General features: G+C 39.9%; 1 long non-coding RNA gene across 5 annotated transcripts in view; it reads right to left on the bottom strand.

Annotated features, from left to right (window-relative positions):
* LOC142360451 (uncharacterized) overlaps window positions 1-15,178 on the bottom strand; it is a 246,112-nt gene that overhangs the window by 172,087 nt on the left and 58,847 nt on the right. For all 5 annotated transcript variants that reach the window (XR_012763045.1, XR_012763048.1, XR_012763047.1 and 2 more), the window contains exon 2: window positions 4,501-4,564. This is a non-coding gene — a long non-coding RNA (uncharacterized LOC142360451). The remainder of the gene's footprint in view (window positions 1-4,500; window positions 4,565-15,178) is intronic.

Genomic DNA, 15,178 nt, shown 5'->3' with positions numbered 1-15,178 from the left:
TTCATGACCCATGTTGGTTGCTTGTAAGCACGCTGACGAATGAAGTACTCACAGTAACGTTTGGGAGAAGTTTATGTTATTGCCAGTGTGTGTGCTTGCACATAAATCCACATGCTAAGATTAAGACACGTTTGCAAGACAATCTGTTACTCTTTTCCCAGAGCGAGAACAGAAGCAGTGTAAAAGAATTTCAATGACCAAGTGTACAGCTTGAAGAGCATACAAGAAACACCATTCAAGCACAATCTTCAGCAGAAAATACATTTGCTTTCAGAAGTTTAAAGACAAAGTGCTGTCCAGCAGAAAACCCTGGTGCCACATTTGCAATAGCTAGTTATTACTACAATGACAGAGTGAGGCAGCCAAGACACAGGGTGGGAGGAGACAGACAGACTGTCAAAATAATCATCTACAGAAGAGAAGCAAAAGCTTTGGAGAGTGGAAGTTCAGAAAAAGAAAAATTAAATGCATCTCTGGATCTGCAGTAGCAGAGATTCAACATTACGAGCCTTTGCATTTGAATACCCAACTTTGCATTGACTAGACAAAAGATCACTTCTGTTCTCTAGGCTGCAGTTTCAGATCCTCAGTTACTTTCTTTGGCTGTATACCTACTGCAGAATCAAAAAAATCCACAAACATAATGCAGATCTGGCACAAGCATATGACTATATTTCCATCAAATTAGCCACAGCACACACTATGGGCAAGCCACGTAGTATCCAGACCTGCATTGCTTGCCACTGTTCACATTCACTGCAGGATGTAGGCAATGTTCCATCATAAAGATATTTGTGGGTGGCTCCTTCATAAGAATAATCTTTCTTTTTGTGATGTGAACAACTGCTTCAGAATAAAAAACATTGGACTACCTTTGCACTATGGAGATGTGCTTCACGCCTTAACACAGCAAAGACAGTAGAAATACATCTTAGCAATTCCTGGATAGTTTTGCAAGCTGCAATGAGCAGAAGTCCATGTCTGAGGCTCGCAACAATCCTGTGGCAACAGAGTCATACTCGGAACTGATTTGTTTCATGTTCAGCATGGGCTACCTACAACAAGGTAGGCTATAAGCAGAGGTGGGGATGCATATGCAATTCATTCCATTGCTAGATATTTTGTCATGATAACAACATTCTCACAGGAGCAATGGCTGCCATTCCCTTTGCAACATCTCTGACCTGAGAAGATGTATACCGCAAATACAAGAGGTTTAGCAATGAAGGAAGCACTACAGAATGAGGAACATTCATTTGTTCACAAGTGACCCTCAGACAACTACCAGTGAGAGGTTCTGGGCACTGTGAGGCCCCATGCTTCTCCTCCCCAGCTGGCCAGTCAAACTTTGTCGTTGTTGTCATCTTCACCAACAGAGATGGCCTAGCCTCACGCAAAATAGTATCCCAGATCTTCATGCAGAGAAACTCAGAAGTAATTAAGGATTAGACCTGTGTAGCAGCTGAAAACTGAGCCTCCTAAACAGAAAACCATCCCAGCGTTCACTGTAGTCTTTGGCTTTCCTGTAAATTCAACTCAGATCCTTAATGTTGTTTTGCAGTTATCAGAGCCAGCAAGTTATCCAGATAGATACACTTCATGTGGTCAGTGACACTGTTCCTTGAGTTCCCAAAAGAGACACTCCCCTCCCATAATCACATCATGTCCAGTGCTCTAACCCACCCTGGGTGAAAGTTACAGAGCTGGGGAAATGTGATTGTTGAGTTCATGTGTGGGGTGTTCTGGCTCTGGGTCAGACACTGGTGCTGCCTCTGGTGACTTGGCTAATTGATGGGCAGCGGTATGCTGTAGTTCAATGTGCATGAGTCAAGTCATTAGGTATCGAGACAGGCAGAAAACAAAGATTGAAATCCAACAAGCATTCAGATGAAAGACAGAGTGCCTTGGGCTTATATAAGGATGGCAGCATCTGGAATAAATCCAGGGAGTAGAGCACTGAGATTTGAAATGGGGACTGAAAAATACTGGTGATCAATCTCATGGCTTTCTTATACAAGATCCAGTCTTCAAAAGCGACAGGAACAGGCTATCCGATCTAGCCAGAAGGGTTAAAAATTAATGCCTCCTCTTCAGAATTTGTTGAAAACCATGAGCTGGCATTTTCTTCCTTTGCTTGCAGATTTTTTGATCTGGTATGAAACACCCTTAGACCAGACTGACAAAGGACTGAGCATAATAAGCAGAGAGGCTTACTTAGGAGCCAGCGAGCAGAGGAGCATCTCAGAAGAGCAAGCATCCAGGGCCTTTTGTATGTCTGACAGACCACAGAGTCAAGGCAGAAAAGTCCTGGTGTCCCACGTTAAACTAAAGAAAGGGTTAGTGTGATCTGGCAGCAGGTTAGTACGAGAAAGGATTTTAATCCCTTTAAAGATACACATGGGGAGCTGTTCATAACCAACACAAAATGAATTATCTGCCCAGTGCAACAAGGAATCACTGTATCTGATTGTCCAGCTCTGGAGCCCTCAGTGCAGGAAAGACATGGACCTGTTGGAGCAGGTTCAGAGAAGGGCCACAAAAATGATCCGAGGGCTGGAGCATCTCTCCTAGGAGGAAAGGCTGAGAGAGCTAGGGCTATGCAGTCTGGAGAAGAGAAGGCTCTGGGAAGACCTTAGAGAAGCCTTCCAGTACCTGAAAGGGGCCTACAAGAAAGCTGCAGAGGGAGTTTTGACAAAGGGTAATGGCTTTAAATGAAAAGAGGGTATATTTACATTAGATATAAGAAATAAATTCTTCACCGTGAGGGTGGTGAGGCACTGGCACAGGTTGCTCAGAGAAGCTGTGGATGCACCCTCCCTGGCAGTGTTCCAGGCCAGGCTGCATGGGGCTTTGAGCAAACTGGTATAGTGGAAGGTGGCCCTGCCCATGGCAGAGAGGTGGAACCAGATGGTCTATAAGGTCCCTTCCAACCCAAACTGTTCTATCATCCTGTGATAGAAGGGATACATGACTGCAATAAGAAACTAGATTTTGTTCTATTTTTCCAGTCCGTTATTCTGTATTCCTGCAGTCATACGACTCAGATAGGTCAAGTAATGACATAGTTCATGAGATGGCCATGCACAGTCTCCAACAGCTGCTGAAAAACAAGACTGTGGGAGCCTAAATCAGCAAGAAATACAGTCTTTTAGCATCTCTCAGCCAAGGTCAGACTAGACAGAGCTTCCACCACCAAAAGTCCTAAAGAAAATCTTTTTCCTCTCCAGTAGCCTATCTCAGGTGGCTAAGTTAAGAAAGCAATTATATCATTTACATATGCCTATGATGACACCTTCGATAAAGAAAATTGGATTTTTGCCCCGGCAAGACAGCTGAGCAGGACACCATCTTGCTTGCTGGGGCACAAGAAGTATGGGAGATCGTAGAGTGAATTTAGCAGCTAACACAATATTTCTGAACTTCAGTCTCTTTCTGATACATCTGTCTCGTAACAACTTTTTATTCATAATAGTATTTCTCCTCCCAAAATTCAAGAAAGACCATCAACAAAATTTTCTAAAAGACTTCAAACATAAAAATGAAGTAGTGCTCTATTTTAAATACCTTTAGCACTACAGCACTTCTGACAAGTTTTATTTTCCTTTGTACATAAACCATTCTAGTTTGTATCTGTTATATCACATTCTAAGTCTTCTGTTAGCCTCCCTTTCCTTATAGTTTCAAGCAATTTACTATGTGGTAAAGGAAGACGAGGTCATGGTCTGTAAATCCCAAAATCATCACTAGTGCCTTTTTAAAACGTAAGTCTGGTATTTGATGTTCATCAGTACTGCATAATAATAGCTGATTTAAAGTGAGGATATTTCATTCATGCTAAAAGGAAAAATAATGCCAAGGAGATTTATCTAGACTTTCTTTGGTTTTCAAATGTGGTTACTCTTTCATTTAATCTTAGGACTAGATAATGTATTTATGCTGGGATTTCTTATGTTCTTTCACTTGACTTGCCCAGCCACCAATATATTATAACAAACTCTGTATAAACTTCTTGAAGGCCAGGCACTTTGAATATTCTTTCTTTGAGAGATGTACTTGTAACCTCATTCATTCTTTCTTTTCTTTTCCATTTAGGTGGACCAGTTAAGGTTTACTCTAAGTTTAAATGTGTTTGTCTGGTTTAAAGAACATTTCTGCTTTATTTTAGGGATAGAAAAAAAAAAATCCCTAAAAGCTAGTCTGATGCAAGCAGTCTATAAACTATGTATTTATTGTATTTTTTCCTCTAAATTCCCTCACCCATTACACAATAGCTCTTCATTTGATTTTCGCTTTATCCTCTCTGTGCTGCGTTTAAGTTCTCTCTTTAAGTGAAACATTAGTAATATAGCAGCAATGTCTGAGGCAGAGTCAAACCCATGCTGTCTGAGTGGGTTTGAAGCTAACCAAAATAAGCATGCACAAAACAGACTCTAGAAATAGCACCCTCCTACCCAACAGACCTAGATGTATTCAGTCATGGCTATGCAATTTAGCTACTACCTGTAGGGTTTTACTGCTTCCCACTCCACATCTCGCTGTCAAGCCACTCATGAGCCTCTTCTCACTGAAGAAGAAAAAAAGACAATTATCTTTCTTGCAGAAACCCCCCCAGAAGTGTGCACCCCACACAAGCCCCAGCCATACCTGTACCAAGGTGCTAGGAACGAAAAGGTTTGCCCCAGGTACACCTACATGCAAGGCTGGGGTTTGTTTGGCAAGGACTGAAAACAAAAGGAGCCAGGGCAACACGCACATGGCAGCGTGGCTGTGCAGGGTAGCGCCCAGAACAAATAGCAGAACTACACTTATAAACTGAGAACATTTTACAAATGGATACGGAAAATGCTCAGAAACAGCAGCTGCATTGAAAAATAATAACATTTGTAAAACTAGTTTAACATTTTTTTAAAGTCCATCCTTCAGCTCTTGGCCAGTTTGTGGCCAAACACAGCGATCTATACTCAAGCATCTCAATTTTTTTAACACAGTTTCCTGCAGACACAACAATACTGATATAATTCCCACTGATATAACAACATCATGTATTGCCAACCTCATTTATTGTTTTTTAATGGTTACCAATTTTCAACAAAACCCAACAGATACACAGAGGACTCAACAAATCATTCTACTCCTCCAGGCTTCTTGGAAAGACGTAGCCACAGAGAGGAAGTGTCCTGCAACAAGACACAAGCTTAGTGCAGAAGCTCAGGTACTGCTGGACCCTGGGGACTCCACATGAGGTAAAGTGAAGTTTCTACTGAAGGTGAAGTTTCACAGATTTTACACTGACCCATGCGACAAAAATAGTCACAAGCCTATGGCCACAGAAGTACTTGTTATTATCTCACAAATATTGGCATCAGTCCCAACATAAAGGATGTTAATATTATAACATAGACAAACAGTTTTAAGCAGAGGCTAGCTTGCTCATCTTAATTTTATGACCAAATTTCTCAGCAACCAGGAAAAACTCCAGCCACCCTAACTTTTCTGGTAATTTAAAAAAAAAAATCCAACAAAATAGTAGCAGAGAAAAGAGAGTTTAAACTTTATTCTAAGTGTAGGGTCTATTACACAGCAGTATAGCATACCTGTGGTTAGGCTGTTACGAGAATGCTGCACTCCACTGCCTGCATATCTTTACATTTATTTAAGGGATAACCTTGATTTCTTAGTGCTGTACTATATAATGCCATAAACAGCTGCTGAGATCAATAACTGAAGTTAAATCAACCTCCAGAGCTGTATGCAGAGAGCATACTACGGTGCCACTGAAGGAATCTAATTGTATTTTAAAGCAAACCATAGCATTGTAAGACAGCAATGTTTTCCTCTGCTTGGGGGGAACGGGGGGTGTCCACAGATCTGAACTCTTCAGCTTTCTGCTGACATACAATATGCACTAGATGGTGGGTAGGATGATAAAGCCTGAAGTCTGCGCTGATTAAGGGACACGGGGAATGGAAAAACTCATTGAAGACTGCTGCAAAGTGAAAGCACATTAGCTAAAGCTCATTAGATTCCTGTATGGGTACTTTTTTTCTGAATCAGAGGGTCCACACAGAGCTGAATGCACTTCAACTAACGTGGTTTCACATCACACTCTAACTTATTATATCTTGACTCTACTGGACATGCGCTTTAAAGCTCTCAATGCTTCCACAGTGAGGTAAAATAGACATCCAAACAAATGAAGAGAGGGCCCCAAGTGCCAGATTACTATCTCTTAAAGGTCCTCAATCTCTTGTAAGAAGTCTTGTTAAAGCTCCTAAGGCCAGTCACTTCTAAGCAGCTAACAGAGATGGCTGTGGCCGCCTGCTCGTCCCACCCTGTTACCCGCTCTTTGTGCCACAGCAGGGGCTGCAGAACAGGCAGCACACACTCACCGCAGAACACAGCCCAGCATCCTGACATAAACCTGAAACAAAGATGACCTAAATTAACATGCTGAGCCATGGCTGCAGCTGCCGCAGCTCTTACTTCCAGCTCCCATGAGATAGGTGCAGAGGGCTAAAGCTGTGTCTGTTGGTATGAAAGTGAGAAACCTGTCCTAGCTCACCACAGCCTGCAGGTCCACTGGAGGACTTGGAGCCCTGTGCCAGCAATGTGCAGCCTTCTCAGAGCTTGCAATAAGCACTCCTACTCTTCTTCCATTTTCACAAATAAATTCAAATGACAGACAAAACCCTCACCTGTTTGGAAAGGAATGCCTTCTTCCAGAAGGGCTATGATCACTCCTCCCATCTTCAAACTCTTTTCTTTAAGACCTACGTGATGTCTCAATTGTGACAGCTTCAGAGAAGCGTGAACAGCCTTTTACACTCACACAGGGTACTTCATGAAAGCTCAGCATCTTATTTTGGCCAGATTAATTTGTCCTTATTATAATTGTACCTAACTGCTTTAGCATCCCTTAAATTTATGCATGTTCATAATGTTTAACTGTGACCAAAAGCTGTAAGAGTTGGCAGAGTTTCAAACTTTTATTACATCTAGAGCAGCGTTGTGACATTTCTCAGGGAGAAGAAAAACAGGAGTAGTAGCAGCAAGCAGAGGAAAACCCTGAACTGAAGGGCGGGGGGGGGAAGCACTTCAAAATACAGAATAAAAAAAGTACATGATGAAAAGCAGGAAATAGATCTGAGAAGTGAAAAGAAAATAATTGCAGTCTATTTATAGAAGACTTACTATAAAAACAGTAAGAGGGAAGTAAGGAAATTGACCTGACATAAAATCACCATTGCTCATGCAGCCTATGACTTTAGCCCTCCGTTACAGAGCTGATGAACTACAATGAGGACTGCACAAAGCATAGTCTTCACCAAGGGCACAAGTTGTGATAAAGTACCCTGCACCTCAGAAGGTTTGTTTTTGTCAGTTTTCCTATTAAGAAGTAATAGTTGCTTACTGAAACCAGAGGCGGGCGGAAAAGGAGGAGGGGAGGGAGCAGCCCTGAAGTTCTTCGCAAACATATCTGTACCCTGTGAGCTACAGTTAAACCTAAACCTCATCTTTGCTAACAGTATGAAATCCCATTCCAATTTCCATGGAAATCACCAATATCAGCACTGACTTCAGTGGGTTTGATTTAGTCCAAATGTCTCCAAAAAATGTCGGATAAAAAGCTGGTAGGATTGAAACTAATACTATCTCATTCTTCCCCACATTCATCCAAAAAAAAAAAAAAAAAAAAAAAAAGAGTTTCTTCACTTTCAGAAATGGTCCTACTTCTTCCCAACCTTCAGTTTTCCTTTAACCTACTAAATCTCTTTCATAACAAAGTACTTGGCACAAACACATTTATGAGATAGAGACATTCGTATAAAGATCTCCAGGATTTAGGGTGCTGTTATTGATTTCAAGATGCAAGTTCCAATCCTATGAAGTTTTCAGTGTCCTCTAAAATGGGAGCACTGTCCTTGCTCCTCTGGACTCAATTTATACAAGATTAAATGCTTTCCTGGGATACGGACCTAACAAATCCATTGCCTCGGTTCAGCTACGTTGGAACCTTAAGACCAGATGCAGAACAGGTATTGAATACTGATTTGTTTCACTTTACTAGACCATTTGCATAATGATACATTTTCAGCTTTGGACTTTGTATTAGAAAGGCTAGTATTTGCATTCACCTTTTTAAAAAAATTTTGTGAAAAAATAATTGTGAGCATCCAAGATTCTTCCATATCTAGGAAAATGAATTTTAAGAGAAAAAGTAGTTTAATCAAAATAATGTTTTGTGCCAATTAAGACAGTCACTTTGGCAAGTACAACTATGAGGTGGGTACAATAATCTAGGCTGGTTATATTGACAAATCAATAGTGGTTTTAATAATTCAGTAATCAACAGGATACTGCATTAACTTATTCTGGAAAAAGGGTAAATCTCAAGTCAAAGTGCAGAATTATGCATTCAACAGTCTCATTCTTCTCGGCTTTTAGCAGTTAGCTTTTAATTTAATCATCACTTTACAAACATAAACACGTTCACTGAAAGAAGTTTCTGCTATGAATTGTTCTAGCTACTGTACAAAGAAAAAGATTATAATTTTAATAATCTAGATCACAGAATAAAATATACAAGGAGCCCAGAGAAGAGATTTAGGATAATTTCAAACCTGAACAAAAAGTATATCTGTACTCAGACCTTTCAATTTTGCAGTGTAACAGAGTCATTGCAAAAGCTAGCTCTCTGTTAATCCTGTGAGAAAACTCTCTAAACTGATGATTCCTCTATGTGGCAATTGTCCCATTTGCCAAAATTAGATGAAAAACAATCTGATTACACACCTGTGAGTATAGAACTGTCCATCAAGTTGGCAGTGGTATATATAAAATACTCAAATTCATCTTGATGTTGTGCTCATGGATCACATGGATGCCCTATGTTTTCAGGCTGCTATTGTCTTACACCTGAAAATGAAAACCATTCCAGAAGTGAAAATAAATAACCAAGGTCAAAGAGCACAGGTAGGCTAAAGGACTTTGTCTACTGAGAGACACTCATATCTTGGCAATTTATGTGTGCATTGTAGAGGAAAATCAATCCTTTGTTCTCTTCAGACCACAACACCACCAAATCAGCTGAGTCAGAGAATTTGGAGCCAGAGATATTTTGCCCAACAGTCATCCTTCAAGCATTTTGAGAATACGAGACTTCTAAAAACAAGCATGCTACAAGAATGCTATCTAAATTAGAACAGAAATTTTTAAGGAGATTGGAAAAAAAAAATGGGGGGGGGGGGGGGTGTGAGATGGATTTTTAATCCATTAAACTGTCTTCCTACAAGGATAAAGTGGACAAGGAACACCTGTGCAGTATCAACAGCCAACATTTACAAATGACCCTCAGCTCTCATTGCTGGGATGGTCTTTTTAAAAAGAAAGAGCTGAACCCTGCCAGGAGCTCCTTCTCCCAGGATCAGGAGAGCCAAAGCTACTCCACACCCGGCACACCCAGTTGCTGATTGTGTCACTGAATTGACACAACATGCTGCTCACCTACAGAGTTGTCTGACTGCACAAGTCCTTTGGAAGCAGCAGACATGTAGTCAATGGCTGTGATTCTTAGAGCCATTAGAGGTATGAACTAGAATAAATGCTAAACCTGAAGAAGTGATGAAATCAGGAAGGGCATTACAGGACACTAAGACAGCTATCAGACCTGAGCTCCAAAACACCTACCAGCAGTCCCTGCGGGAGGTTGTCTCCACTGGAACAGGGCACCTTTCCCCAGCACCCTCCTGGAATACTAAGCATTGCTTCCCTACAGAAATGACTATTTGCTACATTCACTTCTTCCTAAGGGTTAAAAATTACTTTCTCAGTCAACAAAAGCAAATGCTTGTGGATCAATGTAACCAAATCATGGAAATGAGTAGAATCATAGAATGGTTTGGGTTGGATGGGATCTTACAGATGATCTAGTTTCAACCCCCCTGCCATGGGGGGGGAATTTCTTTCTTATATCTAATCTAAATCTGCCCTCTTTCAGTTTAAAGCCATTACCCCTTGTCCTATCACTACAGGCCCAGCTAAAGGAGTAATAAGCACCAGTCTCAAAAACAATGCCACAGATGATGTGATGAAGGCTTCCAGATCACATGGATCTTCTTCACTTGCAGTAAAATCACATCTTTCTCCACTTCAGCTTCGCTTTTACGTGGCAATCTGTGACTCAGTATTGTAGTCGAGAGGCAGATAAGTGTTTATTAATGAAAAGGGTAGAGAGTTCATTAATGAATTTAAACTTGATCTTTTTTTACTATGTGCTCTAAAGAAAATAAAATATGTACTAGTCTTGATTAAATAAAGTTCTGTTAACATTTCGTGTAACTAATGAAAATTTAAATCACTCATGCTTCTGTCACTTCAGGGTTTATTTGTTCTGAATATTGTTACTCTTAAGTAGCATGGTGAACACAGTTTAACAGCACGAGGATTAGTGTAGTCTTGGTAATTGCAACTTGTTAAAGCTGAATTTATTTGGACTCTTATGCAGTCTGAGATGTTGTCATGTGATTTATTTTAACCAATCATGAAAAAAAGTTGAAGATATTAGATTATGTTTAGAGCACTCTAAAGTGTAAGGCCAAAAATTTAAATTTAGTTATAAAAAAATAATACCCAGGGTTACCACTAATTAGAAAGATATTTGATTAAATCATGATCTTTTCATGAATATATTACACTTGAAATTTGATTAAATTTTCAGAAATATTTTTCTTTGCAAATTAGCCACTTTACTGAAATAACTCAGGAAATACCACAAGAGTGACACATGTAACGTTCATGTATATCTGTCGGTAGGCATAGTAATACAAACTTTTGTAATGAAAAATACTATTTTGCTAATAATGATTCTAAGTTCAGAAATCAGTTCTCAAAAAGGATTAGGACCAGCAGTGGTTTGGTGTTTCTTTGGCTCTGTCTACTCATTTCACCTGCCCTCATTAAAGAGTACGCAGAACTGACTCAGAAGTTTAAAATCTGTATTTCCATCCTTCACTGAAATTGCAGAATAATACTTACTCTCCAAATCAAAGACAATGCGCTTCTTTCAGTCTGAGTGACTGTACTGTAAGTCTGCTGAAATTACCAAATTGCAAAGTTCTCTAAGCATTAATAAGGATGGCGTAGCCTATTAATTATTACATTTTACAACTTCTTTAACCTGTGCTTTGTCTTTCCACTTTGCTTATTTTCTAAGAGCCCCTTACTTAAATAAATGGTAGTACAAATGTAGTTTTAGTGCTTTTTAATGAGAATAGATTAACGTATGGTTTTCCCATGTTCTTTCCAATTTCCATGGAGGAATAGATCAGTGTGCTGTGATTTCCCTGCCGCGTCTTATCCCTAGATGTTATCATTACGCCTACCTATTGTCAGAGATATGTATCGTATTAGTACATACTTTATCACAGAGATACCAGCTTTTGCCTATAATGATGGAGTAGGCAGTACTGATTTCTAGATACGTACAGTATCACCATAAAGACTTAGCAAAATATATCTACTACCTCACAGAAGGGGGCCTGTGGTTATGTGAAGTTTAAGCTAGAAACAGTCAAGATGCCGACAGCACCTTCCTTGGGAAAACAAAGAGGATTTACTCAGCCTACCAATCTTCCCCAAAAGAAACTCATGCAAATTATTTGAAGAAAGTGTACTCTATGTTAAAGAGATTGGCATAAACAATAAAAAAAGATTAGAAGGCATTTATCAGAAACTTCATGGCGTAAATATTAATCTAATGCTTATTTCCCAGGTAACAGACGGCTGTCAGTGCCATAGCAAGTGGAGTTGCAGGAACGCAAAGAAATGCTGCTCCTTGCTGGGGCCCATGGTTCCTCGTGCATTTAAGGTTTTGCTTATCTCTGCCTGCCTTCACACTACCTTAGCTGTGCTCTGTTGTGCTTTTGGAAATTGTGACTCCTATCTGTGCCTCAGCTGGTTTTATGTCCCCTAGCCAATTTGATCCCAAGTGTCTGAGCCTGGTGTATGAGAGTAGCAATGCAGCAAAGCTTTCCTGCCCAGATATGTGATGAAGATCAAACCCCATATTTGTTTTGAGAGATATATGGCTGCACAGAGCAAAATAAAGCAGGCTACATTTTTTAAAGCCTTTTCAATGCAATTTACAAATATTTCTAACAGCCAAATTCTGGATTGAATTTAAAACTATAAAAGTTTCAAACTAGAAAATGTAGGAAACCAAAGCTTCTCCCATAAAGTTTTTGTTTTGTCAAATGGGCATCTTCCAATAAGAAAAAAATACACCAGCAAGATCCTGAGCAGCCCTACTGTCCTGCCCTATACTGATGACTGAGTTATAATGCAATTGTATCAGCGGTAAAACAACAGGATGGAAGAAGTAAAGGTGACAGCTGTCACATTAAACACACAGGTTTACCTTGTGCTGCACACTGGAAGAACATCAAAAACGAGAGGCCAATATAATACCTGCTTCAGCGCCTGCCTTTCACACAATGACAAGAGGAAATAGAGTGTGCTGATCCACAGGAGAAATTCAGAAGTTTTAAGAAGATTGTAAAGACTTCTTGGCTGGCACCGTGCTACATGCATTTCTGGAATAGTGCTGGCAGCACAGGATGCTGCCATTTGCATTAAGCTCACATCCCACCTGCTGGCATCGTGGCTCCCTGATATTTTGCCCTCTGACTTCCTTTATTCCATTTATAAGCAATAAAGACCATTGTTGACACTCAAAATGCAAAGTCCTTCTTAGCACCCTGTATTAACATTTCCAGTGGCATATGCACTGACCAGTTTGCTTGTCAAATTTCAACCAGACAACAAAGTTTCATCTGTCTTTGTGGCGACAGCTGGAGGCTCTGTTATAAAGCATCGACTCTTTACTCCTCTCCTCGACACTTTTCCTTCACCTCTTTCTGCTTCTTCCAATGACTTTCCATTCCTAAACTTGTTAAAAGCAAAAGTCTCAAAACAAAGATTTGTAGAGGAGACTTTAGAAGGCAAAAGATGAACTAGGCTTTTTTTTTTTTTTTTTAAACTCCAGCATTGCCATTTTTGGAACACTGCTTCTCTCCTGACTTGCTAAATGGATTTGCTCAAATATGAAAAGCATACAGTCCTGTTAGCTTCTTCTGCAGGACAGCTAGCCTGGGGACAGCTACCGCACTACCTGCACCTTGCTTCGCTTGTTTAAAACGTGCCTAAACGTGTCTTCAGATCATTTAATCGTTCCACATACACACACCTTTTATTTGCACAAAGTCTATGCAAGGTTTCAAAGCAGTTTTATTTTTCACTACTTTGATCACTTAATAAACAGCAGTGTGATCCTTGATGCCTTGTTGGGTTTGCTTATTTTCCCTTTGAATACACTGCTAGCCCACGACACTGACGAACTGCCACTCTTTATTGGCAGAACCTTATCAAAGAAGCATCTGTTCCCAGAAACGTGATTTACTTGTTAGTTAAGTGAAAAATATCCATATGGCGCTCTGGCTTATACAGAATTGTTGTTTGAGTCTGTGCATACATAATGATCACTAACCTGCAAGTCTGGATATTTTCAAAAGTTAGATTGTTCCTGCTCAAATAGGTTTAAAATATTAATAGTCTGTTGAGAAACTGGAGTTCCTTTCCTCCTGTCTTTCATCCAGCAATCTGCACAAAAAAATTGCAACAGAGTAACTGAAGTAGGAATAGTTGGAATTTTAATTTTCTTAATCTCCCATGTTGCTTTGCATTTTTCCAGATCAAAGTGACAAAAGTAAGAGGGATCTGGAAAATAGCAAGCTACATTGCTACTTTACAAATTATAAATATCAAAAGATGAAATATGCTCACACAAATGCCTCGTGGGTCAATAGCAGGGTTTAGCCCGCCACCTTACACTGTTAGTGTTCTAGTGACCTGTGTGAAGCTATTCACCCAGCACAACCAAAACGGAGAGAAACATCACACGAATGCACCACCCCATTACACAATTTCTCATTACAGTGGAGCTGAACTAAGAGTTTGCTGCTGAAAGCTGGTTTTATTCTTCCTCTCTTAACAACCTCGCTCTTCTTTCCTTCTTGTTGTGCTCCTCTTTCTCAGTCTTCCCTGATCACTCAGATCAGCCTTCCCAGATCAGTCATGCTGGCATTAAAAATATTCTTTTTTTTTTTCCTCCCTGAAGATACTTTTATGCTGATTTAGCAAGTTTTAAACACACAATTAGATAACTGCCAAAGCTGGCAAAAGAAAAGTGACACATGGCATAGTCTGGAGCAAGAAGGAGGAAGGAAAATAAGATGTTAGTGATCAGCAACAACAATCTGTTAATTTGGATCAAATCCTAACACAAACCCACAGCCTTACAGTTCCTGAAGTCTTCAGCTGAGATTCTCAATCTGCCATGCTCAGCAACATTCCTTACAAATTCCTGATAGCCTCTGCCCCCCTGAAGGTTATAGTCTAAACAGATATAGCAAGCAGCAGGCAGGAAGACAGAGACACTACTCAAAACTCATCCAAAATTTCAGACATAGGGTCAAGAGCAGGATTTGGCTTCTTTATTCTCAGATCAGCATCAAATTCTAAAGACGCTCTGATGTGAACTTCCAAGGCCTTCTGGTGTGAATTTTCCCATTACAGGGGTCCTGATAGTTTCTTGAGCTGAATTTACTCCAGGAATATGCAGATCTTCAACTCAGGGTCTAGAAGAATATATAAACAAGACCGGGTTCTAAATATCACTTTATATCAGTGCCCTTATGGTTCTGCTATCCTGATCAGACAAGTTTTAGTGAAGAGATGAATCACAACAGAATAAACTAAAAAAAAAGAAAGAAGAATTCTAGATGTACACGAAAATAAATGTTGTTAAGAGTGTACCTTATTAGCACGCTAAGATGTGTGGAGGCAAGCAGCCTGGTTTGTAAAAATCTTAATCGAAAGGCAATCTTTGGTCACGGATCAGCCTGGTAAGAGGTCCGTATACAGAGCAATAAATTTAGATATACAAGAATAAGTGATACTAGACAGATTTCCTGTATCATTCCTGCTTCATAAGTTTTACACCAAGAAAAGTGGAATATTTAATCACAAAATATAAAGATGCTGTAAACCGTCTAATGTATCCATGTGCGTTGCTATCCAGTGATTATTAAGAATGAAAATTTCACAATGCAACACAGCAGCT

This window comes from Opisthocomus hoazin, chromosome 2 (assembly GCF_030867145.1).
Source record: "Opisthocomus hoazin isolate bOpiHoa1 chromosome 2, bOpiHoa1.hap1, whole genome shotgun sequence".
Taxonomy (NCBI): domain Eukaryota; kingdom Metazoa; phylum Chordata; class Aves; order Opisthocomiformes; family Opisthocomidae; genus Opisthocomus; species Opisthocomus hoazin.
Note: the sequence above shows the minus strand (reverse complement) of the source record. Positions and strands in the feature narration are given on the sequence as shown.